Here is a 22771-nt window from a genome sequence, read left to right as displayed (position 1 = left end):
GACAGTGTGTTTGACGCCAATGAGCGTAGCTTGACTTCTCCGGACGCGGGCGCTGTCGTAGGTTGTCGCCAGGATGACGGAGATTGTCGCTTTTTTTTTTAGTTGTTAAAGTAATGATTCTATTTCAGATTTTATGTCGAGGGGGGGGTCCAGTCGCTGGTTTTCCCGCGACTAGATACGACTATGACAGCCGCCTAAAAATCACCTAAGTGTGACAGGGGCATAACACTACCCCGCACGCACTTGGGACAATTTATAATTTTTACCAAAGCCAATTAACTTACAAACCTGCATCTCTTTGGAGGGAGAAACAAAAAAGCTGGAGTAACTCAGCGGGACAGGCGGCATCTCTGGAGAGAAGGAATGGGTGACGTTTCGGGTCGAGACCTTTCCTCAGACTGGTTAGGGGTAAGGGAAGCGAGAGATATGGACAATGATGTCGATAACAATGAATGAAAGATATGCAATAAAGTAACGATGATAAAGGAAACAGGCCATTGTTAGCTGTTTGTTGGGTGAAACCAAGAAGCTGGTGTGACGGGTGGGGGAGGGATGGAATGCCGGGGCTACCTGATGTTAGAGAAGTCAATATTTATACCACTGGGCTGTACGCTGCCCAAGCAAAATATGATGTGTTTATCGAGCCTGCACCGCCATTCAATATGATCATGGCTGATCATCCAACTCAGTATCCTGTACCTGCCTTCTCGCCATACCCCCTGATCCCTTTAGCCACAAGGGCCACATCTAACTCCTTCTTAAATATAGCCAATGATCTGGCCTCAACTACCTTCTGTGGCAGAGAATTCCAGAGATTCACCACTCTCTGTGTGAAAAATGTTTTCCTCATCTCGGTCCTAAAAGATTTCCCCCTTATCCTTAAACTGTGACCCCTTATTATGGACTTACCCAACATCGGGAACAATCTTCCTGCATCTAGCCTGTCCAACCCCTTAAGAATTTTGTAAGTTTCTATAAGATCCCCCTGTCAATCTTCTAAATTCTAGCGAGTACAAGCCGAGTCTATCCAGTCTTTCTTCATATGAAAATCCTGGCATCCCAAGAATCAGTCTGGTAAACCTTCTCTGTACTCCCTCTGTGGCAAGAATGTCTTTCCTCAGATCCCTCAGAATCTACGGAGAGATGAAATTGGCAACGTTTCAGGTTGACCCGAAACGTCGCCAATTCCTTCTCTCCATAGATGCTGCCTCACCCGCTGAGTTTCTCCAGCATTTTTTGTCTACCAAGCAAAATATTGAGATGCTGTTCCTCCAATTTGCGTTGAGCCCTCACTCCGACAACCTCTACGGAGTGTGAGTGGAAATCGGAGAAAACCCACGCAGTCATGGGGAGAACGTACAGACTCTTGACCCCCTGGTGCAAGATAGAATGTGTGTATGGTTGATCATCGGACGTTGTTGACTCGGTGGGCCGAAGGGCCTGTTTCCGCGCTGCATATCTCTAAAAAAAACTCACCGGGTAATCCAACAGGCTTTGGTGGACCAAGGGCTAATGTTCGGCAAAACTGTCATCTAGTCTACGTTTGGTCTCGCCGATGTAAAGGGGGTCAGATTGAGAAAACCGAATGCATTACATGAGGTTAAACAGCATAATGCAACCTTCGACCCATTTAACATGTTCATAAGTTATAGGAGTAGAATTAGACCATTCGGCCCATCAAGTCTATTCCACCATTCAATCATGGATGATCTATCTCTCCCTCCTAACCCCATTCTCCTGTCTTCTCCCCATAACCTCTGACACCCACACTAATCAAGAATCTGTCTATCTCATGCTTAAAAATACCCAATGACTTGGCCTCCACAGCCCCTGTGGCAATGAATTCCACAGATTCACCACCCTCTGACGGAAAAAAAAATCCTCCTAGTCTCCTTTCTAAAGGTACATCCTTTTATACTGAGGCCTCTGGTCCGAGACTCTCCTGTTAAATGGAACTAACCTCTATATAGATAAGTATGGGTTGCGCACCGTGGTCATCGGCAAGACTGCGAACCCTCCCGAAGGCTCGCCGGTCAGGCGAGAGGGAGCTGGGGACGTCGGAACGAGGAGCGAGGGCCGGTGAGAGGGTGAACCAGGTAGCGAGGTCGGCTGCAGGAGGTGCGCCTGGGACACAAGGATGGCGAGGAGAGGAGTGGAGGGGAGGGGAGGGGAGAGGGGAGAAGAGAGAGGGGAGGGAGAGAGAGAGGGAGAGGAGAGAGAGGAGGGGAGGGAGAGGGAGAGAGGAGAGGAGAGAGAGGAGAGGAGGAGGGAGAGGAGAGGAGGGGGAGAGGAGGGGAGGAGAAGAGAGGAGAGAGAGAGGAGAGAGAGAGAGAGAGGAGAGGAGGAGGAGAGGAGAGGAGAAGAGAGAGGAGAGGATGAGAGAGGAGGGGGAGAAGAGAGGAGACAAGAAGAGAGGAGAGGAGAGGAGAGTGGAGAGGATGAGGAGAGGATGGGGAGAGGATGAGGAGAGGAGAGGAGAGGAGAGGAGAGGAGAGGAGGGGAGAGGAGAGGAGAGGAGAGGAGAGGACAGGAAAGGAGACACTGGACCACGGGAACTGCTCTAGTACATCGAACGTGCGGGCTGACCGGACTCTGGACTTTGAATAACGGCGCCAATTAATGGCGGGCTAGCATGTGTGATAAAAGCAAAAATAATTTCACTGTGCAGTTGCATACATGACACATACAGCTCTATTGAACTATTGATTATTGGGAGTTGTTTGTGGGATTTTGATAAAGAAGAGATTTATTTCGCTGAAGGATATCAGTGAAAGATTGTTAGTTTCATAATCACTGTGACTAATGCTATTGTAAAAAAATAATGAGTAGGATTTGAATACCAGTGGCTGCAATTGTGGAATTTCAACGCCTATTTCAATTTTGTCAATCCACTCTCCAGATTACATTCTGAATGCAACACTAGAATTGACTATTGAAAAACAAAATAGTTCCTTAAAATCTGAATGGCTAATATGGTTTATGAAGGCTATAGGGGCGGCAAGGAGGCGCAGATTGGAGAGTCACTGCCTCTCAGCACGAGAGACACAGGTTCGATCCTGACCTTGGGTACTGTCTGCGTGGAGGTTGCATGTTCTCCCTGTGACCACGTGGGGTTTCCTCCGGGTGCTCCGGTTTCCAAAGATGTGCGGGTTTGCAGGGTAGTCGGCTGGGCTTGTATTTTCTGGAGTTTCGAAGGATGAGAGGATATCTCATTGAAACATATAAGATTATTAAGGGTTTGGACACGCTAGAGGCAGGAAACATGTTCCCGATGTTGGGGGAGTCCAGAACCAGGGGCCACACAGTTTAAGAATAAGGGGTAAACCATTTAGAACGCGAGTCTGTGGAATTCTCTGCCTCAGAGGGCGGTGGAGGCCGGTTCTCCAGGACACTGTCCTACACACACTAGGGACAATTTTCCAAGCCAATTAACCTACTGACCTTTGGAGTGTGGGAGAATACCAGAGATCTCGGAGAAGACCCACGCGGTCACAGGGGGAGCGTAAAAATTCCGTACAGGCAAGCGCCCGTAGTCAGGATCGAACCTGGGTCTCCAGCGGCATTGCAAGACAGCAACTCTACCGCTGTGCCCCCGTGCAGCCCAGTGTGGAGATGTAGCATGGAAACAGGCCCTTCGGCCCACCGAGTCCACGACGACCATTGATCGTCCGTCCGCATTCGTTTCTCATCCACTCCCTACACACACGAGGCAATTTTACAGAGGGACGATTATAGACAATAGACAATAGACATTAGGTGCAGGAGTAGGCCATTCGGCCCTTCGAGACTGCACCGCCATTCAATGTGATCATGGCTGATCATCCCCAATCAGTACCCCGTTCCTGCCTTCTCCCCATATCCCCTGACTCCACTATCTTTAAGAGCCCTATCTAGCTCTCCCTTGAAAGTATCCAGAGAACCGGCCACCACCAGCCACCACCGCCCTCTGAGGCAGAGAATTCCACAGACTCACAACTCTCTCTGTGAAAAAGTGTTTCCTCGTCTCCATTCTAAATGGCTTACCCCTTATTCTTAAACTGTGTGGCCCCTGGTTCTGGACTCCCCCAACATCGGGAACATGCTTCCTGCCTCTAGCGTGTCCAAACCCTTAATAATCTTATATGTTTCAATAAGATCCACTGTCATCCTTCTAAACTCCAGAGTGTACAAGCCCAGCCGCTCCATTCTCTCAGCATATGGCAGTCCCGCCATCCCGGGAATTAACCTTGTGAACCTACGCTGCACTCCCTCAATAGCAAGAATGTCCTTCCTCAAATTAGGGGACCAATTAGGGATCGGCTTAAGCCCTCCCTCCCTTCACCACCTCCAGTTTAAATTCCATTTGGAATATTTTGGAGGACCAAGAAACCAAGAACCAAGAACCAAAACTGCACACAATACTCCAGGTGTGGTCTCACTGGGTCCCTATACAGTGTGCGGGGATCGCTGGTCGGCGCGGGCCGAAGGGCCTGTTTGCGTGCTGTATCTATCTCTAAACTAAACTTGTAGCAAATACAAGTTTTCCGAATTAACATTGCTGCTTACAACTACGTTATACAAACCTACTGAGCAGCTCACTCAACTGGGCTTGAACCAGACGTGTAATCAGTATATTTAGCAACAACGATAAAATGATCTAATTGAGGTTTTAAGCCTTTTAAGCTGTGAATTGATCGGCAATGAAGTGGGTCACAGGGTCGGAGGGAATGTAACCTTGCATTGTAGAAGTAAATTGTTTAAAGCTGCCACGGCAAGCCTTGTTTCAGATCTTACTGACAAAGAACTGACAAGGACACATTGTCAAGAGATCAGAGGCCATCCACTTAAAACTGAGTATTGAACATAGAGTGCAGGAAGGAACTGCAGATGCCGGTTTAAACCGAAGATAAACACAAAAAGCTGGAGTAACTCAGCGGGACAGGCAGCAACAGACAATAGGTGCTGGAGTAGGCCATTCGGCCCTTCGAGCCAGCACCGCCATTCAATGCGATCATGGCTGATCATCCCCAATCAGTACCCAGTTCCTTCACCCCTGACTCCGCTATCTTTAACAGCCCTATCTAACTCTCTCTTGATAGTTTCCAGAGAACCGGCCTCCACCGCCCTCTGAGGCAGAGAATTCCACAGACTCACAACTCTCTGTGTGAATAAGTGTTTCCTCGTCTCCGTTCTAAATGGCTCTCCAGCAGCTCTGGAGAGAAGGAATGGGTGACGTTTCGGGTCGAGACCCTTCTTCAGACCGAGTCCCTTAGTTTTCATTGCAGATAGACACAAACAGCTTAAGTACCTCAGCGGATCGGGCAGCATCTCTGGAAAAAAGGAATCAGAGGTACAGCGTCCTGGAAACAGGCCCTTCGGCCCGCCGAGTCCACGCCGACCAGCGATCCCCGCACTTTAACACTACCCGACACACACTAGGGGCAATTTACAATTTTACCAAAGCCAATTAACCGACAAACCAGTACGTCTTAGGAGGAAACAGGAGCACCTGGAGAAAACCCACGCAGGTCACGGGAAGAACGTACAAACTCCGTACAGACAGCCCCCGTATTCAGGATCGAACCTGGGACTCTGGCGCAGTGAGGCAGCAACTCTACCGCTGCTCCACCGTGCTGGTACGTAGGTGAATCGGACAGTACCCTGGTTTATTGAAGGACTGCCTGATAGCAGAGGGGAAGAAGCTGCTCCTGAGTCTGGTGGTTGCACGCTTTCAAGCTTCTGTACGGGACTTGAATCTTTAACCTTCCGGGTGTCGAGGTGAGAATGCCTTGCAGAAGGCCAGCTGATCCCTTGCACGCTACAGATCTGGCCTGACTAGCTCAGGGGGCCTGTTTTAACGGGTTTGAGCTATTGGGGATGCCTCCGGTGATGTTTTTACATAATCCCACCACAATGCTTGAGTGTCAACATCTCTGTGTGATCGTGTAACCTCTTGCGATGTGTCTTACGGAGTCTGAATGAATCCCTGAAGTTGCACGGACTCTCGTTCAACAGAAATAGTGCATGAAATATTCAATGAGTCAACAAGGAGGAACCATTGGGGAATACATTCAACACCTTGTAACACCTTGTCGGTGCCCTATACGTGGCGGCTCTTTGCATACCTTGTGTCAGGTCTGCAGAACAAAGAATTTCATTGCGACATGCCACATGTGATAATTAAATATTGTTCATTAATTAATCCATTCGCGAGAGATACAACAATGTAATATTAACAAGCCTCCGAAACGCCACTATCGAATATCTGCCTCCACCACCACCACCTCTGGCAGCGTGTTCCAGGCACCCACCACCCTCTGGGTAAAACAACTTGCCCTGTACATCGAATAGACTTGGCAGAATTGGCAGAGTAGACCTGACGGGCCGAATGGCCTAATCCAGCTCCTGGAAATTATGAATCCTGGCAAAATTCAAGAAAACCTCCTCTGCACCCCCTCCAAAGCCTCCACAACGTTCCTGTCATGGGGGCGACCAGGAACTGCACACAATACTCCAAACGTAGTCCAACCAATATCCAGGTGTGGACTCTTGTATATCGGCAAGTCCAAGTGCAGGCTCAGCGATCGTTTCACTGAACACCTTCGCTCAGTCCACCTAAACATTCCTGATCTCCCGGCTGCCAAAGACTTTAACTCCCCCTTCCATTCCCACACTGACCTTTCAGTCCTGGGCCTCCTCTATTATCAGAGTGAGGCCAAATGCAAATTGGAGGAGCAGCACCTCATATTTTGCTTGGGCAGTTTACACCCCAGCGGTAGGAACATTGACTTCTCTAACTTCAAGCAGCCCTTGCTTTCCCCCTCTCTCTCCATCCCTCCACCATCCTAATTCTCCCACAAGTTTCATTGTCCTCCTGATTAATTTTACTGTTTGCACGCCTCGTTGTCACCTTCCCCTCTGCTAACCGCCAACCATTCTACATTTCCTTATGTTTAAGAAAGAACTGCAGATGCTGGAAAAATCGAAGGTAGACAAAAATGCTGGAGAAACTCAGCGGATGAGGCAGCATCGATGGAGCGAAGGAATAGGTGACGTTTGGGTCAAGATTCTTCTTCAGTCTGAAGAAGGGTCTCGACCCGAAACGTCGCCTATTCATTCTACATTTCCTTATTATTTTCCACTTTAATCTGTCGTTTTCACATTTTACCCCTTTGTATATCTAGACTCCCCTCTCCTCTAACTCCCAGTCTGAAGAAGGGTCTCGATCCGAAACGTCGCCCATTCCTTCTCCAGAGATGCTGCCTGTCTATCTTCGTCTATCTTCGATGTAAACCAGCATCTGCAGTTCCTTCCAGCGCATGAACTCACCGGCCTCTAGTCTTGGAAAGTAAAGGAAATATCATTCCAATTCGGCTTGATAATTCCCCGCAGACTAACGCTACCCACACTAGGGACAATAGACATTAGACAATAGGTGCAGGAGTAGGCCATTCGGCCCTTTGAGCCAGCACTGCCATTCAATGTGATCATGGCTGATCATCCACAATCAGTACCCCGTTCCTGCCTTCTCCCCATATCCCCTGACTCCACTATCTTTAAAAAGCCCTATCTAGCTCTCTCTTGAAAGTATACAGAGAACTGTCCTCCGCCGCCCTCTGAGGCAGAGAATTCCACGCTCACAACTCTCTGTGCGAAAAAGTCTTTCCTCGTCTTCGTTCGAAATGTCTTACCCCGTTATTCTTAGATTCAGATTCAAACTTTCATTGTCATTGTGCAGTGCATAAGTACAGGGACCATGAAATGCAGTGTACAAAATAAGGTCTTAAACTGTGGCCCCCGCAGTTCACATTTACACCAAGCCAATTAGCCGACAAACCTGCACGTCTTTGGAGCGTGGGAGGAAACCGGAGATCCCGGAGAAAACCCACGCAGGTCACGGGGAGAGAACGGACAAACATCCGTGCAGACAGCGCCCATAGTCGGGATCGAACCCAGTGCTCTCGTCTTAGATTAGCAAAGGAAATATCATTCCAGTTCGGCTGGCAATTCCCCAGGCAGGCAATCACCAGGACAAAATTAGCAGCGCAAATTTGTTCTGCTAAATCAATCGAGTCCAATCTCAAATTTGTTATCAAACTTAATGGAATTATAGGGTAAGGGATCATTATTATTTCAGTGCTCATTATATGGTCCGTCACTTAGCTGAAGAATTGGATTACTTTACCAACCGAACCTTATTTTTAACATTGATGTGCATTGTTAAAACAATCTATGCGGGGACTGGCTGAGGGAGATTGTGAAACCCAGCAATGTTTATTTAAATTGAGCAAGTTTGTTTTATAACCAAGTTAGAGGGTGGAAACAACTCATTATAGCGGGGAGCAAAGTGAACTTAGACGTCTACAGCGGAGCAGGAGTAATTAGTTAGCCAGAGGTTTCGCAGTGGGGCATAGGTCAGCGGTTGTAGACTGACACAAAATGCTGCAGTAATAGACAATAGACAATAGGTGCAGGAGTAGGCCATTTGGCCCATCGAGCCAGCACCACCATTCAATGTGATCATGGCTGTTCGTCCACAATCAGTATCTCATTCCTTCCTGCCTTCTCCCCATATCCCCTGACTCCGCTACCTTTAAGAGCCCCATCTAGCTCTCTCTTGAAAGTATCTAGAGAACCGGCCTCCACCGCCCTTCTGAGGCAGAGAATTCCACAGACTCACAACTCTCTGTGTGGAAAAAGTGTTTCACTTAGAACATAGAAAAGCACAGCTCAGCAACAGGCCCTTCTGCCCACAATGTCTGTTCGGCTAGCTACTGATGGCACATTATATTATTTTGTGTAGATATATCTTGCAGTATTATATTGAATATCTGCCTCAGAAGGTAGTTGAGGCCAGTTCATTGGCTATATTTAAGAGGGAGTTAGATGTGGCCCTTGTGGCTAAAGGTATCAGGGGGTATGGAGAGAAGGCAGGTACAGGATACTGAGCTCGAAGGGCCGAATGGCCTATTCCTGCACCTATTTTCTATGTTTCTATGAACACTTGGGGTGGTCATTAGATACACAGAGGGGTATATATATAGCAGCTGCCATACCATGCTGTAATGCAGTATGTCAGCAGGCTCTCGATGGACGAGCGGTGGAAGGTCAGCAGCAGGTTAGAGTCCAGGTTGTGCTTCCTGAGGACCCTCAGGAAGTGCAGCCGCTGCTGAGCCTTCTTGATGACCGCTGTCGTGTTGTCTGTCCAGGAGATGTCAGCCGCGATATGGACGCCGAGAAACCGGAAGGTGTTGACCCTCTCCACACACTCGCCGTTGATGTATAGGGGGGCTAAGTCGGTGCTGTGCCTCCTGAAGTCGACAATGAGCTCTTTTGTTTTCCTGGTGTTCAGAGCCAGATTGTTTTCTGAGCACCAGGTTGTCAACTTCAGGACTTCCTCTCTGTAGGCTGCCTCGTCTCCCCTCAAAATAAGTCCGACCACAGTAGTGTCGTCAGCAAATTTGACGATGCGGTTGTAACCAGGAACTGGAGGAAGACCATATAGTTTTCACCAGACTGGCGAGAACAGCCAGCTACAGCTTGGATGCAGAATAAGAAGAACCTGATACGTCCGTCTCTTTGTTTGTACAGCTACTTCAATAAAGAACTGGAAATGACAACTGGAAAATCCGTTCTATTTGGTCTGCGTAAGATCACTCCTACTTACCGATGTCGTAATGGCAACGGAAAGCTGGACACTGGAAGTGTCGGAAATTTGCCATTACAATATCGGTGCTGAACATGATGCCAAGAAAAAATTTACAGGGACTATGTAAATTAACCAGGAACTACCAGGGACTCATTTTAATGGAATTCAGCTACGACACCTGGCGACAACCTACGACAGCACTTACGACAACCTACGACCGCAAAAAACAGTCGCCACTGTTGCCGAAAAGTTTTCAACATGTTGAAAATTTTGCAGCAGTCGCCCAAAAAATCGCCTAAATGGGACAGGCCCGTTACAGCGCCAGAGACCCGGGTTCGATCCTGACTTTGGGTGCTGTCTGTACGGAGTTTGAACGTTCGCCCCGAGACCCACGTGGGTTTTTCCCTGATCTCTGGTTTCCTCCCACACTCCAAAGGCGTATCAGGGTTTGTAAGTTAATTGGCTCGGTAGAACTGTAACTTGCCCCAGGTGTGCATGTTAGGATGGCGTTGGTGTACGGGGCGATCGCGGGTCGGCGTGGACTCGGTGGGCCGAAGGGGGCCTGTTTCCGCGCTGTGTCTCCTAAAGCTAAAACATCACGAGAGCCATCACGTTGAATTTCCCTTTACCAAATCCACGGGAGAATTGTCAAGACCTGACGGGATGGAAGGGGCAGTCAAAACAATTATGATAATGCCGAGCATATAATCAGTACAGTGAGATATGCGGAAGGTAAAGTGTAGCAGTCAGCTAGACAATGTTCTGTGAAATGACAGAGAGGCAACCCAGGGGAGCTGTTGAACACAAAAACTACTTGAGGTGGAGCAGACATCTCATGTGCAACACTTGTGCTGGGACTGGCTGCTTTCAATTTGGCTACGTTTAACAGCTGAGGTCTTGAACGAATTAAGGTGCAGGTAACACTGTAGATTAATACAAGGGGCAAGGACTGGATTGAAACTAGTGACCCGCAGATAGACATACACATAGAATCAAAGACATAGAAAACAGGTGCAGGAGTCGGCCATTCGAGCCAGCACCGCCATTCAATATGATCACTGCTGATCATCCAAAATCAGTACTCCGTTCCTGCTTTTTCCCTATTATGCCTTAATTCCGTTAGCCCCAAGAGCTAAATCTAACTCTCTCTTGAAAACGCCCAGTGAATCGGCCTCCACTGCCTTCTGCGGCAGAGAATTCCACAGCATCACAACTCTCTGGGTTAAAAAAAGTTTCCTCATCTCAGTCCTAAATGGGTCTACCCCGTATTCTTAAACTGTGGGTAGAGGTGAGGAGCTCGTGATCGCAGTTAATCCTCTAGTAAAACGCTCACGCTTGTCTCCGTGCGGCACTTCCTACAAGCGTGCGCAGCGGTGGAGTTGCTGCCTCGCAGCGCCGGAGACCCGGGTTCGATCCCGACTACGGGCGCTGTCTGTTGGGAGCTTGTACGTTCTGCCCATGACCTGCGTGGGTCTTTTCCGAGATCTTCGGTTTCCTTCCACACTCCAAAGACGTGCAGGTTTGTAGGTTAATTGGCTTGTTAAATGTAAATAATGATCCCCAGAGTTCAGTTCAGTTCAGTTTGTTGTCACGTGAATAGTTTTTGTTGCCTGCTTTCCTGTCAGCAGAAAGACAATACATGATTACAATCGAGCCATTTACAGTGTGTAGTTGCATGATAAGGGAATAACGTTTAGTGCAAGGCAATGCCGGCAAAGTCCGATCAAGGATAGTCGGAGAAACTAAACTACCCCCTCCCACTTTCTTCAACTAGTTTCACAGTCCTCCTGAATCATTTTACTGCTTGTATTCCCCTCAGTCCACAACAAACCATTCTACATTTCCTTGAGCATCTTCTGCTTTGATCTGTCTTTTTCACACCTTATCCTTCAATATCTTTAGTCTCCCTCTCCCCCGAATCTTAGTCTGAAGAAGTCACCTGAAATGTCACCCATTCCCTCTCTCCAGATATGCTTCCTGTCCCACTGAGCTACTCCAGCATTTCGTGTCTGTCTTCGATTTAATCCAGCATCTGCAGTTCCTTCTTGCATATATCTGTATACTTCAGCGGAGCCGAGACCAAGAGTTGGTTCACTGATGTTGATTACAAAAGTGTTACTGTTCGTAATAAACATCATTGAACCAACTCTCGGTCTCGACTCTGCTAAACTGGTGACCCCGACGTGATTAGAGTAGCCAATCCGAGGGTTTGACTACCCCAAGGCACCAGCAGGTGTCGCTACAATATGTGTGTATATAGAAACATAGAAACATAGAAATTAGGTGCAGGAGTAGGCCATTCGGCCCTTCGAGCCTGCACCGCCATTCAATATGATCATGGCTGATCATCCAACTCAGTATCCTGTACCTGCCTTCTCTCCATACCCTCTGATCCCCTTAGCCACAAGGGCCACATCTAACTCCCTCTTAAATATAGCCAATGAACTGGCCTCGACTACCCTCTGTGGCAGAGAGTTCCAGAGATTCACCGCTCTCTGTGTGAAAAAAGTTCTTCTCATCTCAGTTTTAAAGGATTTCCCCCTTATCCTTAAGCTGTGACCCCTTGTCCTGGACTTCCCCAACATTGGGAGCAATCTTCCTGCATCTAGCCTGTCCAACCCCTTAAGAATTTTATAAGTTTCTATAAGATCCCCTCTCAGTCTCCTAAATTCTAGAGAGTATAAACCAAGTCTATCCAATCTTTCTTCATAAGACAGTCCTGACATCCCAGGAATCAGTCTGGTGAACCTTCTCTGCACTCCCTCTATGGCAAGAATGTCCTTCCTCAGATTAGGAGACCAAAACTGTACGCAATACTCCAGGTGTGGTCTCACCAAGACCCTGTACAACTGCAGTAGAACCTCCCTGCTCCTATACTCAAATCCTTTTGCTATGAAAGCTAACATACCATTCGCTTTCTTCACTGCCTGCTGCACCTGCATGCCTACTTTCAATGACTGGTGTACCATGACACCCAGGTCTCGCTGCATCTCCCCTTTTCCTAGTCGGCCACCATTTAGATAATAGTCTGCTTTCCTGTTTTTGCCACCATATGAGAGAACGTGTACTGTATATATACACACACTGAACCTATTTTTTTCTCGTTTATTATATTGTTTACTGTGAACTACGTTTGCATATCCTGTTGCGCTGCTAGAAGTAGGAATTTCATTGTTCTACCTGGGGCACAGGACAATAAAACGCTCTTGACTCTCGATTTCCCTACTCTGGGCAAGAGGCTCCGTGCATCCATCCATCTGCAGTTCCTTCCTACATAACCTTACCACTGTCTAGTTAATGTGCGCTGGACTACAAATGCCATGTCCTAGATATCCCGCCCTGGCATTCCTTCTTCCTATCTGCCCATCAAGCCCCCTCCCCCTCTCTCTCCCCACCTTGTCTATGTCAATAACCATCACACAAACCAGCCTCCCTTCCATTGACTCCATCTACACTCGGCAAGGCCAGCAGCATCATCAAGGACCAGTCTCACCCCCGGCTACTCCCTCGTCTCCCCTCTCCCATCAGGCAACAGGTACACAAGTGTGAAAACGCACACCTCCAGATTCAGGGAGTTTCTTCCCAGCTGTTATCAGGCAACTGAACCATCCCACCACAACCAGCGAGCAGTCCAGAGCTACTATCTACCTCATTGGAGACCCTCAGGCTATCATTAAATGGACTTTACTGGACTTTACCTTGCACACAACAGTCTATAGTTTAATTGGTCTCTGGACATATTAAATTGGCACTAGTGTGTTGGATAATGCGAGTGATCGCTGGTCGATGCAGACTCAGTGGGCCTGTTTCCGTGATGTATCTACAAGCTAAACTTAACGACTAAATTCTAATAGTCTATCCAGCCTCTCCCTGTAGCTCTCTAATCCATTTAAGGCAGAGATTGATAGATTCTTGATTAGTACGGGAGTCAGGGGTGATGGGGTAAAGGCAGGAGAATGGGGTTGAGAGGGAGAGATAGATCAGCCATGATTGAATGGCAGAGTAGACTTGATGGGCTGAATAGTCTAATTCTGCTCCAAGAACTTATGAATCTAGGCAGAATTGTGTTAATGTCCTCCGCGCCCTCTCTAAAGCCTCCACATCGTTCCTGTAATGGAGGCGACCAGAACTGCACTCAATACTCCAAATGTAGTCTAACCAATGTCCGCTGTTCCAGGTGAGTGCTACAATATAGTGGTTAAGTCCAGCTTCTTTCACCTAAGGAAGCTGGCAAAGGTGAAGCCCATTCTCGAGCGGCAGCATTTTGAAACAGTAATCCATGCCTTTATTACATCTCGGCTGGATTACTGTAACGCACTCTACTCTGGAGTCTCACGAGCTTCGTTGGCTCGTCTCCAGTTGGTCCAAAATGCTGCCGCTCGCCTTTTAACCGGAACTCGAAAGAGGGAGCACATTACGCCAATTTTGGCCTCCCTTCACTGGCTCCCAGTGCACTTTCGAGTTCATTTTAAAATTATTTTATTTGTTTTTAAATCATTGAATGGCCTCGCCCCGCCTTACCTCTCTGAGCTGCTCCACCTATATGCTCCTGCCCGGTGCCCTCAGGTCAGCGGATCAGCTGCTCCTTGAGGTACCAAGGTCTAAGCGGAAGCTCAGAGGGGATAGAGCCTTTTCTGTTGCTGCCCCGGCACTCTGGAACACCTTGCCGCTGCAGATCAGACAGGCCCCTTCACTGTCCATCTTTAAATCCTCCCTAAAAACTCACTTTTATTCACTGGCTTTCGACACTGGCTGAGACTTTGTTCCTGTTTTAGTGCTTTTAATGTCTTTTAATTTTTACTGTTTTTATAGTCCTGTCGTCTTAATGGTTTTAGTAGTTTGTAATAACTTTTTGTTGACTTCCCATGTACAGCACTTTGTGGTAACTGATGTTGTCTAAAAGCGCTTTATAAATAAAGTTATTATTATTATTATTATTATATATCGGAGAGTCCAAGCGCAGGCTCGCCGATCATTTCGCTGAACACCTCCGCTCAGCCCGCCATAACCTACCTGATCTCCCGGTTGCCAAACACTTTAACTCCCCCTCCCATTCCCAAACTGACCTTTCTGTCCTGGGCCTCCTCCACTGCCAGAGTGAGGCCCAGTGCAAATTGGAGGAACAGCACCTCATATTTCGCTTGGGCAGCTTACACCCCAGCGGTATTAAAATTGACGTCTCCAACTTCAAGTAGCCCTTGCTTTCCCTCTCTCTCTCCATACCTCCCCCTTCCCAGTTCTCCCACCATTCTGACAATAGACAATAGACGACAGATGCAGGAGGAGGCCATTCGGCCCTCCGAGCCAGCACCGCCATTCAATGTGATCGTGGCTAATCATCCCCAATCAGTGCCCCGTTCCTGCCTTCTCCCCATATCCCCTGACTCCGCTATCTTTAAGAGCCCTATCCAACTATCTCTTGAAAGCATCCAGAGAATTGGCATCCACTCCCTTCTGAGACAGAGAATTCCACAGCTTCACAAACTCTCTGGGTGAAAAAGTTTTTCTTCATTTCCATTCTAAATGGCCTACCCCTTATTCTTAAACTGTGGCCCCTGGTTCTGGACTCTCCCAACATATGGAACATGTTTCCTGCCTCCAGCGTGTCCAAACCCTTAATAATCTTATATGGTTCAATAAGATCCCCTCCTCTTCTTCTTCTTGCGTAAGGCGTGCACAGCCTAAAGTTGTAGGACAACTTGTTCTATTTGATCTTATTTGATTGTGCACGCCAAGTTTATTGCATTCGATGAAACAGGGCAGACCACGTGAAGGTCGCAATCTCCCACCCCAAGATCCCCTCTCATTCTTCTAAATTCCAGAGTGTACAAGCCCAGCCGCTCCATTCAATCAACATATGACAGTCCCGCCATCCTGGGAATTAACCTGGTGAACCTACGCTGCACTCCCTCATGGTGACGTCTCGACCCGAAACATCACCCATTCCTTCCCTCCGGAGACGCTGCCTTTCCCGCTGAGATACTCCAGCATTCTGCATCCATCTTCAATGCCGTATGGAGCTGCATGGATCTGGTGTGCATGGATGAAAGGTCCTTGAACTTACTGACTCACACCAGATGAGCCATGACTAATGCCGCACAGATGCCCCGGATCTAACGATTTTAATGATTCAATGATCCAAATTTGAGGCCTGATTAACTGCACTTCATCGACCAGTTCAAAACACATTAAAAATAACATGACTAAATTCCCATCGGGACCCGCGCACGTGGATAAATCTCTCCATTCTGGCCGATTAATCGATAAAGAGACCAAGCAGCAAAGTCAGTAGCTAACGAACTAAGGGGCGGCGTGTTGGCGCTGCGGTAGAGTCCCTTTCCCAGGTCATGGTGAGGTCTTTGTATCCGTAATCATCCATTTTTTAAAGTACCAGGGCGCAGCGGTAGAGTCGCTGCCTCACAGCGCCAGAAACCCGTGTTCCATCCTGACTACGGGCGCTGTCTGTAATGGAGTTTGTACGTTCTCCCCCATGGCCTGCGTGGGTTTTCTCCGGGCGCTCCGGTTTCCTCCCACACTCCAAAGATGCGCAGGTTTGTAGGTTAATTGGCTTGGCATCAATGCAAATTGTTTCTAGTGTGTGTAGGATAGTGTTAGTGTGCAGGGATCGCTGGTCGGCAATATTGTGAAGGACTAATAGATATTGCAGTTTCGTTTAGTTCAGCGATACAGCGCGGAAACAGGCCATTCGGTCCACCAGGTCCGCGCTGACCAGCGATCATCCCGTACACTAGCACTATACCACACACAATTTACACAAGCCAATTAAGCTAGATACCGGAAATTGGAGGAACAGCACCTCATATTCCGTTTGGGGAGTCTGCATCCTGGGGGCATGAACATCGAATTCTCCCAATTTTGTTAGTCCTTACTGTCTCCTCCCCTTCCTCAGTTCCCCTGCTGTCTCCTCCCATCCCCCAGCCTTCGGGCTCCTCCTCCTTTTTCCTTTCTTGTCCCCGCCCACCCCCGCCCCCGATCAGTCTGAAGAAGGGTTTCGGCCCGAAACGTTGCCTATTTCCTTCGCTCCATAGATGCTGCTGCACCCGCTGAGTTTCTCCAGCTTTTTTGTGTACCTTCGATTCTCCAGCATCTGCAGTTCCTTCTTAACCTAGATATCTGTTCGACTTTGGAATGTGGGAGGAAACCGGACGCTCCCGGAGAAAACCCACGTGGTCACGGGAAGAATGTAAAACTCTGCACATTCTTCACCCAAGGTCAGGATCGAACTGCATCTCTGGCCCTGTGAGGCAGCAACTCTACCGCTGCACCACCGTGCTGCCTCTAGGGCTTTTTGCTTTTTGCACTAATATTGGGAGTTTTCTTTGTTTATTAGAAAATGCAACATAGGCAACACAAGAACTGGCCCTTCGACCGACAATGTCTGAGACAACAAATATACCAACGCCATTTCTTATCTGAAAGGACACATAGTGGTGGAGTAACTCAGCAGGTCAGGCAGCATCACTAGTGAGCATGGATAAGTGACATTTTGGATCAAGACCTAAAATATCACATCCACGTTCCCCAGTGTTGCTACCTGTCCCGGTGAGTTACACCAGCAAGTCGAATTGGTAGTAAAGAAAGCAAACTCAATGAGAGCATTTATATCAAGAGGGCTTGTATACAAAAACAGGGATGTAACGCTGAGGTTCTGTAAGGCTCTGGTCAGGCCGCATTTGGAATATTATGAGCAATTTTGGGCACCGTATCTGAGGAAGGATGTGCTGGCTCTGGAGAGGGTCCAGAGGAGGTTTGCAAGAATGATCCCAGGAATGAGTGGGTTAACATATGATGAGCGTTTGTCGGCACTGGGCCTGTACTCGCTGGAGTTTAGAAGAATGAGGGGGGGGGGCTTCTTCGAAACATACAGAATGGTGAAAGGCCTGGATAGAGTGGATGTGGAGAGGATGTTTCCACTAGTGGGAGAGCCTAGGACTAGAGGGCACAGCCTCAGAATTAAAGGACATTATTTTAGGAAGAAGTTGAGGAGGGATTTATTTAGTCAGAGGGTGGTGAATCTGTGGAATTCTTTGCCACAGGAGGCCAAGTCAGTAGATGTTTTTAAGGCAGTGGATGTTTTTACGGTTTTAATACAGCGGATAGATTTTTGATTAGTACAGGTGTCAGAGGTTATGGGGAGCTGGCAGGAGATGGGGGTTGGCAGGGAGAGATAGATCAGCCATTTTGAATGGCGGAGTAGACTTGACGGGCCGAATGCCCTAATTCTAATCCTATTCCTTATGACCTTATGACCTATCTGACCTGCTGAGTTTTGCCAGCATTTTGCGTCCTTTTATGTATTAACTAGAATGTGTAGTTCTTCGCCACTATCATCCCCTATCTTCCTGCACATAATTTGTCTCCCTTCATTCCCTGCATGCGTTGAAAACCTTTCCCACGGTGGCGCAGCGGCAGAGTCGCTGCCTCACAGCGCCAGAGACCCGGGTTCCATCCTGACTACGGGCGATGTCTGTACGGAGTTTGTACGTTCTCCCAGGTTTTCTCCAGGTGCTCTGGTTTCCTTCCACACTTGAAAGACATACAGGTTTGTAGGTAGGTTAATTGGCTTCGGTGTAAATGTAAATTGTCCCAGCGTGTGTAGGACAGCGTTATTGTGCAGCAATCGCTGGTTGGGGCGGACTCAGGTGGGCCAAAGGGCCTGTTTCCGCGCTGTATTTCTAACCTAAACATGGTTGAATTGTTCCCTGGGTGTTAGCCAATGAACTGGCCTCGACTACCCTTTCCTGCTGAAGTTCCAGAGATTCAGCACTCTCTGAATGAAAAAAGTTCTTGGCTCATCTCGGTTTTACAAGGATTTTGCCTTATGGTAAGCTGTGACCACGGTCCATACCCCAACATCGGGATGCAATCTTCCTGCATTAGCCATTAATAACATTAAGAATTTTGTTAGTTTCTGTAGGATAGGTTATAGGTAGGTTGGGATGGCTGGTCGGTATGTAAATTGTCCAGTGTGTGTGAAGGGCAGCGTGTTGTGCGGTAATCGCTGGTCCTTTGGATTCGGACTCGGTTGCCTTAAACCGCCTGCTCTCGGGTATATGTATTTTTTAATCTGGGAAAAACGTTTGACTTACTACCCGATCTATGCTAACTAAATTTATATACGTACTTCAATCTGGCATTTCAAGAAGATAGCTTGAAATTCTGTCCAAGTTCTCTCAGTAGCTAATGTGTATAACATCATGAGAGAATTTGATTGGTGCTAGATGCACAGAATCTTTTGCCAGAGTAGGTGAATCGGAGGACCAGAAAACGCATTTACATGAAGGCATTAAACATTTAATAGGATGTTTTTCAGCGTTATGGTGGTGGGATGCATGGAATGAGCTGCCATGAGGAGGCGGTTGAGGCTGGGACTTTTCCTGATGTATCTCTAAATTACTTTGAATTTTGCCCTTCTTGCCTTAAACCGATGCTCTCGGGTATTTGGTTTTTTCATCCTGAGAAAAAAGTTCTGACTACTGATTGTGGATGATTCTGACAATGACATTACAGGTACGCAATCGGGCATTTCAGAGAAGCCAATCTAATTCTGCCAGCGCTCTCAGTAGGGGGCTGTAATAAAATCATGACCCGGGTAGATGCGACCTTTTGCACCACCCGGCGTGGCTTTAATGGCCGCGGGACAATCGCCATTGCCAGCCGGGGGCTTTGACTTTGACTCTGACATCGGGGGGGGGGGGGGGGGGCAGGGGAGAGATAAGTTTTTTTGGCCTTCCATCACAGCGATGTGATGGATGTTTAGTAAATAGTTGTGTCTTGGGTCTAGCGGAAATGTAAGGCTGCATAAACGGCATTTTGTTTGGACCTCAAGGGGTCCAAATGACAAATAAATTGAATCTTGAATCTTGAATGGCCTTGCAGGCTCAAAGGGCCGAATGGCCTACTCCTGCACGTGTGGTCTATGTATCTATGTAGACAGGTACATGGATGGGATGGGTTTGCAGGGATATGGGCCCATTGCAGGCAGCTGGGGCTAGTGCAGCTGGGACATGTTGGCTGGTGTGGTCAAGTTGGGCCAAAGGGCCTGTTTCCATGCTGTAACATCACTCTGTGACTGTGATCCCCTGATCCAGATGTATAACATCTGTACATATGCAAAGAAGTTGAGGAAGATGTGGCAGAGACTCTTACAAAATATATAATTCATTGGGAAATGGAATAGGGATCTGGCAAGCAGCTTATATGATTTATTTCTCAAGCCAAGGGAACTGTCGACTAATCAGTGGGAAGAACATATCCAGGCACTAATTAGACTCACTAGATTCCCCTGGACAGGACATGTTGCTCCAACTAAGTGTTATCATGGGAAGAGGTTACTAGACAGATAGAATTAATGATTCAAGGATGTGCCAAAGGCTCCCTGAAAAAAAATACAAAATCCTCCTTTATAGACTATCAAGTTTGTGAATGATAAACTAAGTAGTCGCGATGTGTATATTTTTATATTATGGTATATGGACACACTGATCTGTTTTGTAGTAAATGCCTACTATGTTCTGTGTGCTGAAGCCAAGCAAGAATTTCATTGTCCTATCGGGGACTCATTACAATAAACTCACTTGAACTTGAACTTGCTGTGGGGGAACCTAAAGCCCATGTCCCACTTAGGAAACCTGAACGGAAACCTCTGGTGACCTTGCCCGCGACCTAAGGTTTCCATGAGGTCGCCGGAGGTTTTGGTCACTCTCCCTAATGGCCAAAATAGGTTCCTGCGTGGTCGAGGCTTCTTCTAAGTTGATTCGATTGCTTCAACATGATCAAAACCGGCCTCGACTAAAATTAGGCTGCCGTCTGGTCGAAGCCAGTGGAGTGGGGTCACTATTTCCTTACAGGCAGTCGAAGGCCATCTCCTTCGCTGACCAGCCATTTTGATTGGCTCATTGGGGTTTCACGACCTAGAAGGACCCGGCGGTAGGTAAAATGCCCGCTAACTTTATTAAACTTCTTATAACTGTCTCCACTCCTTCTCCCCCCCTTCGCCTCCCCTTCTCCCCACTTCTCTCCATCTTCTCCCCCTTCACTCTCCCGTCTCTCTCCCCTTCTCTCTCCCCTTCTCTCTCCCCTTCTCTCTCCCCTTCTCTCTCCCTCTCTCTCTCTCTCTCTGTTTCTCTCTCCTTCTTTCCCCTTCTCCCTCCAGAAGATCGACTACCATCCAAGTGGGGGCTACCTTTTATAGGTCAACAAACCATGAGGGAGCCAAACTACATTGGGGTGGCTCCCCTTACAAACCAATCACACATATCGATTACCTTAAGGTATTATTGGCAGTTCCCCAACCCAATTACAAAGAATCCCAAATAATGTTTCTGCAGAAGCTTCTGGAAGGAAGTCAATTAATCAAATAATGCAACATTCACCCGGGTAATGTAAACAATTCAAACAAGGCTTCACACTTCAGCCAATCCTCAAACAGCAGGATAACTGCCCTGCAACATTATTGACACTATTTACAATCCCTTTGCGGCAATCCAATCAAAGCAAAACATTTATAACACCTTGAAGTTTCTTTGCAGGGTCCTCATACATATTATCAATTGGGAGGACATCTGGATCTTTCCCCATCCTGCATATCAACCTAGGGCTCAGAGTGGTTGGCGCTATTCACAGCCTGTAGTTTTCCACAGACAAAGGTTAAGCAAATCTTACAATTGCAGGGATCCTCCATTTTATAGTATCTTCAATTTGGTAAATATTAACACCTAGAGTCATAGAGGCATACTGGCTCTCGATTTTATATATACACTAGATCAAGAGCAGACCTGTTGGGCCCGTTCCCCCAATGCAATATTCCACCACTCACCCATAGCCCCCAACTGCACAGGCGCTGCTGATGGGTTCCCGTTATGACATCAGAGTTTCCCGTTGTGACACGAGTCATGGCAACCCTCCCCCAACTACACAAGCGTGGCCGGCAAGTGGGGGCACGACTGCAACGTTTTTAAAGTTTACAATGTCAATAACTTGTAAAATATAAGATCAATGTGAACGCATCTCACTCTCCCTCTTCAGTCCCATATTCCGCGCCTCCATTATCCTCCCTCTCCCCACCCTCCGCCTCTTCCCCCTCCTCCATTACCTCGCCATCCAACATTAAGTTCAAGTTAGTACAGTGAATAGAGGACCCGTGGTGGCATTTGTAAACTAGAAGGAAACTTACCCTTCGAGGACCCCCGATGTGAGGCCAGGAAGTACAAGTGGGAAAAAAAATTGGCGATCTGAAAATGGGCAATGGCCCCAACTGCCTTTGTGTGGATACTAGGCCCACTGCGCATGCGCGGAGGTGACTGGCCTCCCCCAACTGCGCAAACACGGCCAGCAAATGGGAGCGTTGTATTAATTTATTTTAAGTTTCAATCGTCAATAACTTGTAAAATATAACATCAATCTGAACGAAACAGGACACCGCAGGACAAAGGTAGTAAGGTGGGCCTAAATTGTTGCGCTATCCTGTACTGTTTTTGCGCTGTCTCGGAAACAAATAAGTACAAACTGTAGATGGTTATGCATGCAACCATATATGTAACTACCTCATTAGCATATTGACCCTCCCACATTCTATAGTATAACTACATTACCCGTGTGTTATTAGTGTTTAAATAAAGATCTAGCTAAAGGACTATGGACAACGTCTAGTTTCCTTTACACAAACAAATATACAAATGATACAAACGAACATACAAGATGAAAGAGATAGATAGATAGATAAATCTATATCATCATATATTATACATATATATCATGTGTGTATGTGACAGCACTTCCATTCAATATGATCGTGGCTGATCATCCAAATGCAGTACCCCCGTCCCTGCTTTCTCCCCATATCCCTTGATTCCGTTAACTCTAAGAGCTAAATCTAACTCTCTTGAAAACATCCAGTGAATTGGCCTTCACTGCCTTCTGTTGTCCTCCACTGACCTGATGGGCTGAATGGCCTAATTCTACTCCGATCACTTATGCCCTTATGACTGAGTTACTCCAGCACTTTGATCTTTGATTTATCTAACTTTTACTTTTGTGTTTATCTTTGATCTACCTGACTAACTTTTTGAATTATTTGAAGCAATGATGGAAAATAACATTGTGGTTGATATATTCTTAGTA

This window comes from Leucoraja erinacea, chromosome 10 (genome assembly GCF_028641065.1).
Source record: "Leucoraja erinacea ecotype New England chromosome 10, Leri_hhj_1, whole genome shotgun sequence".
NCBI classification, from domain to species: Eukaryota; Metazoa; Chordata; class Chondrichthyes; order Rajiformes; family Rajidae; genus Leucoraja; species Leucoraja erinaceus.
The sequence above is the reverse complement of the archived record's forward strand: the minus strand, read 5'-3'. Positions refer to the sequence as shown.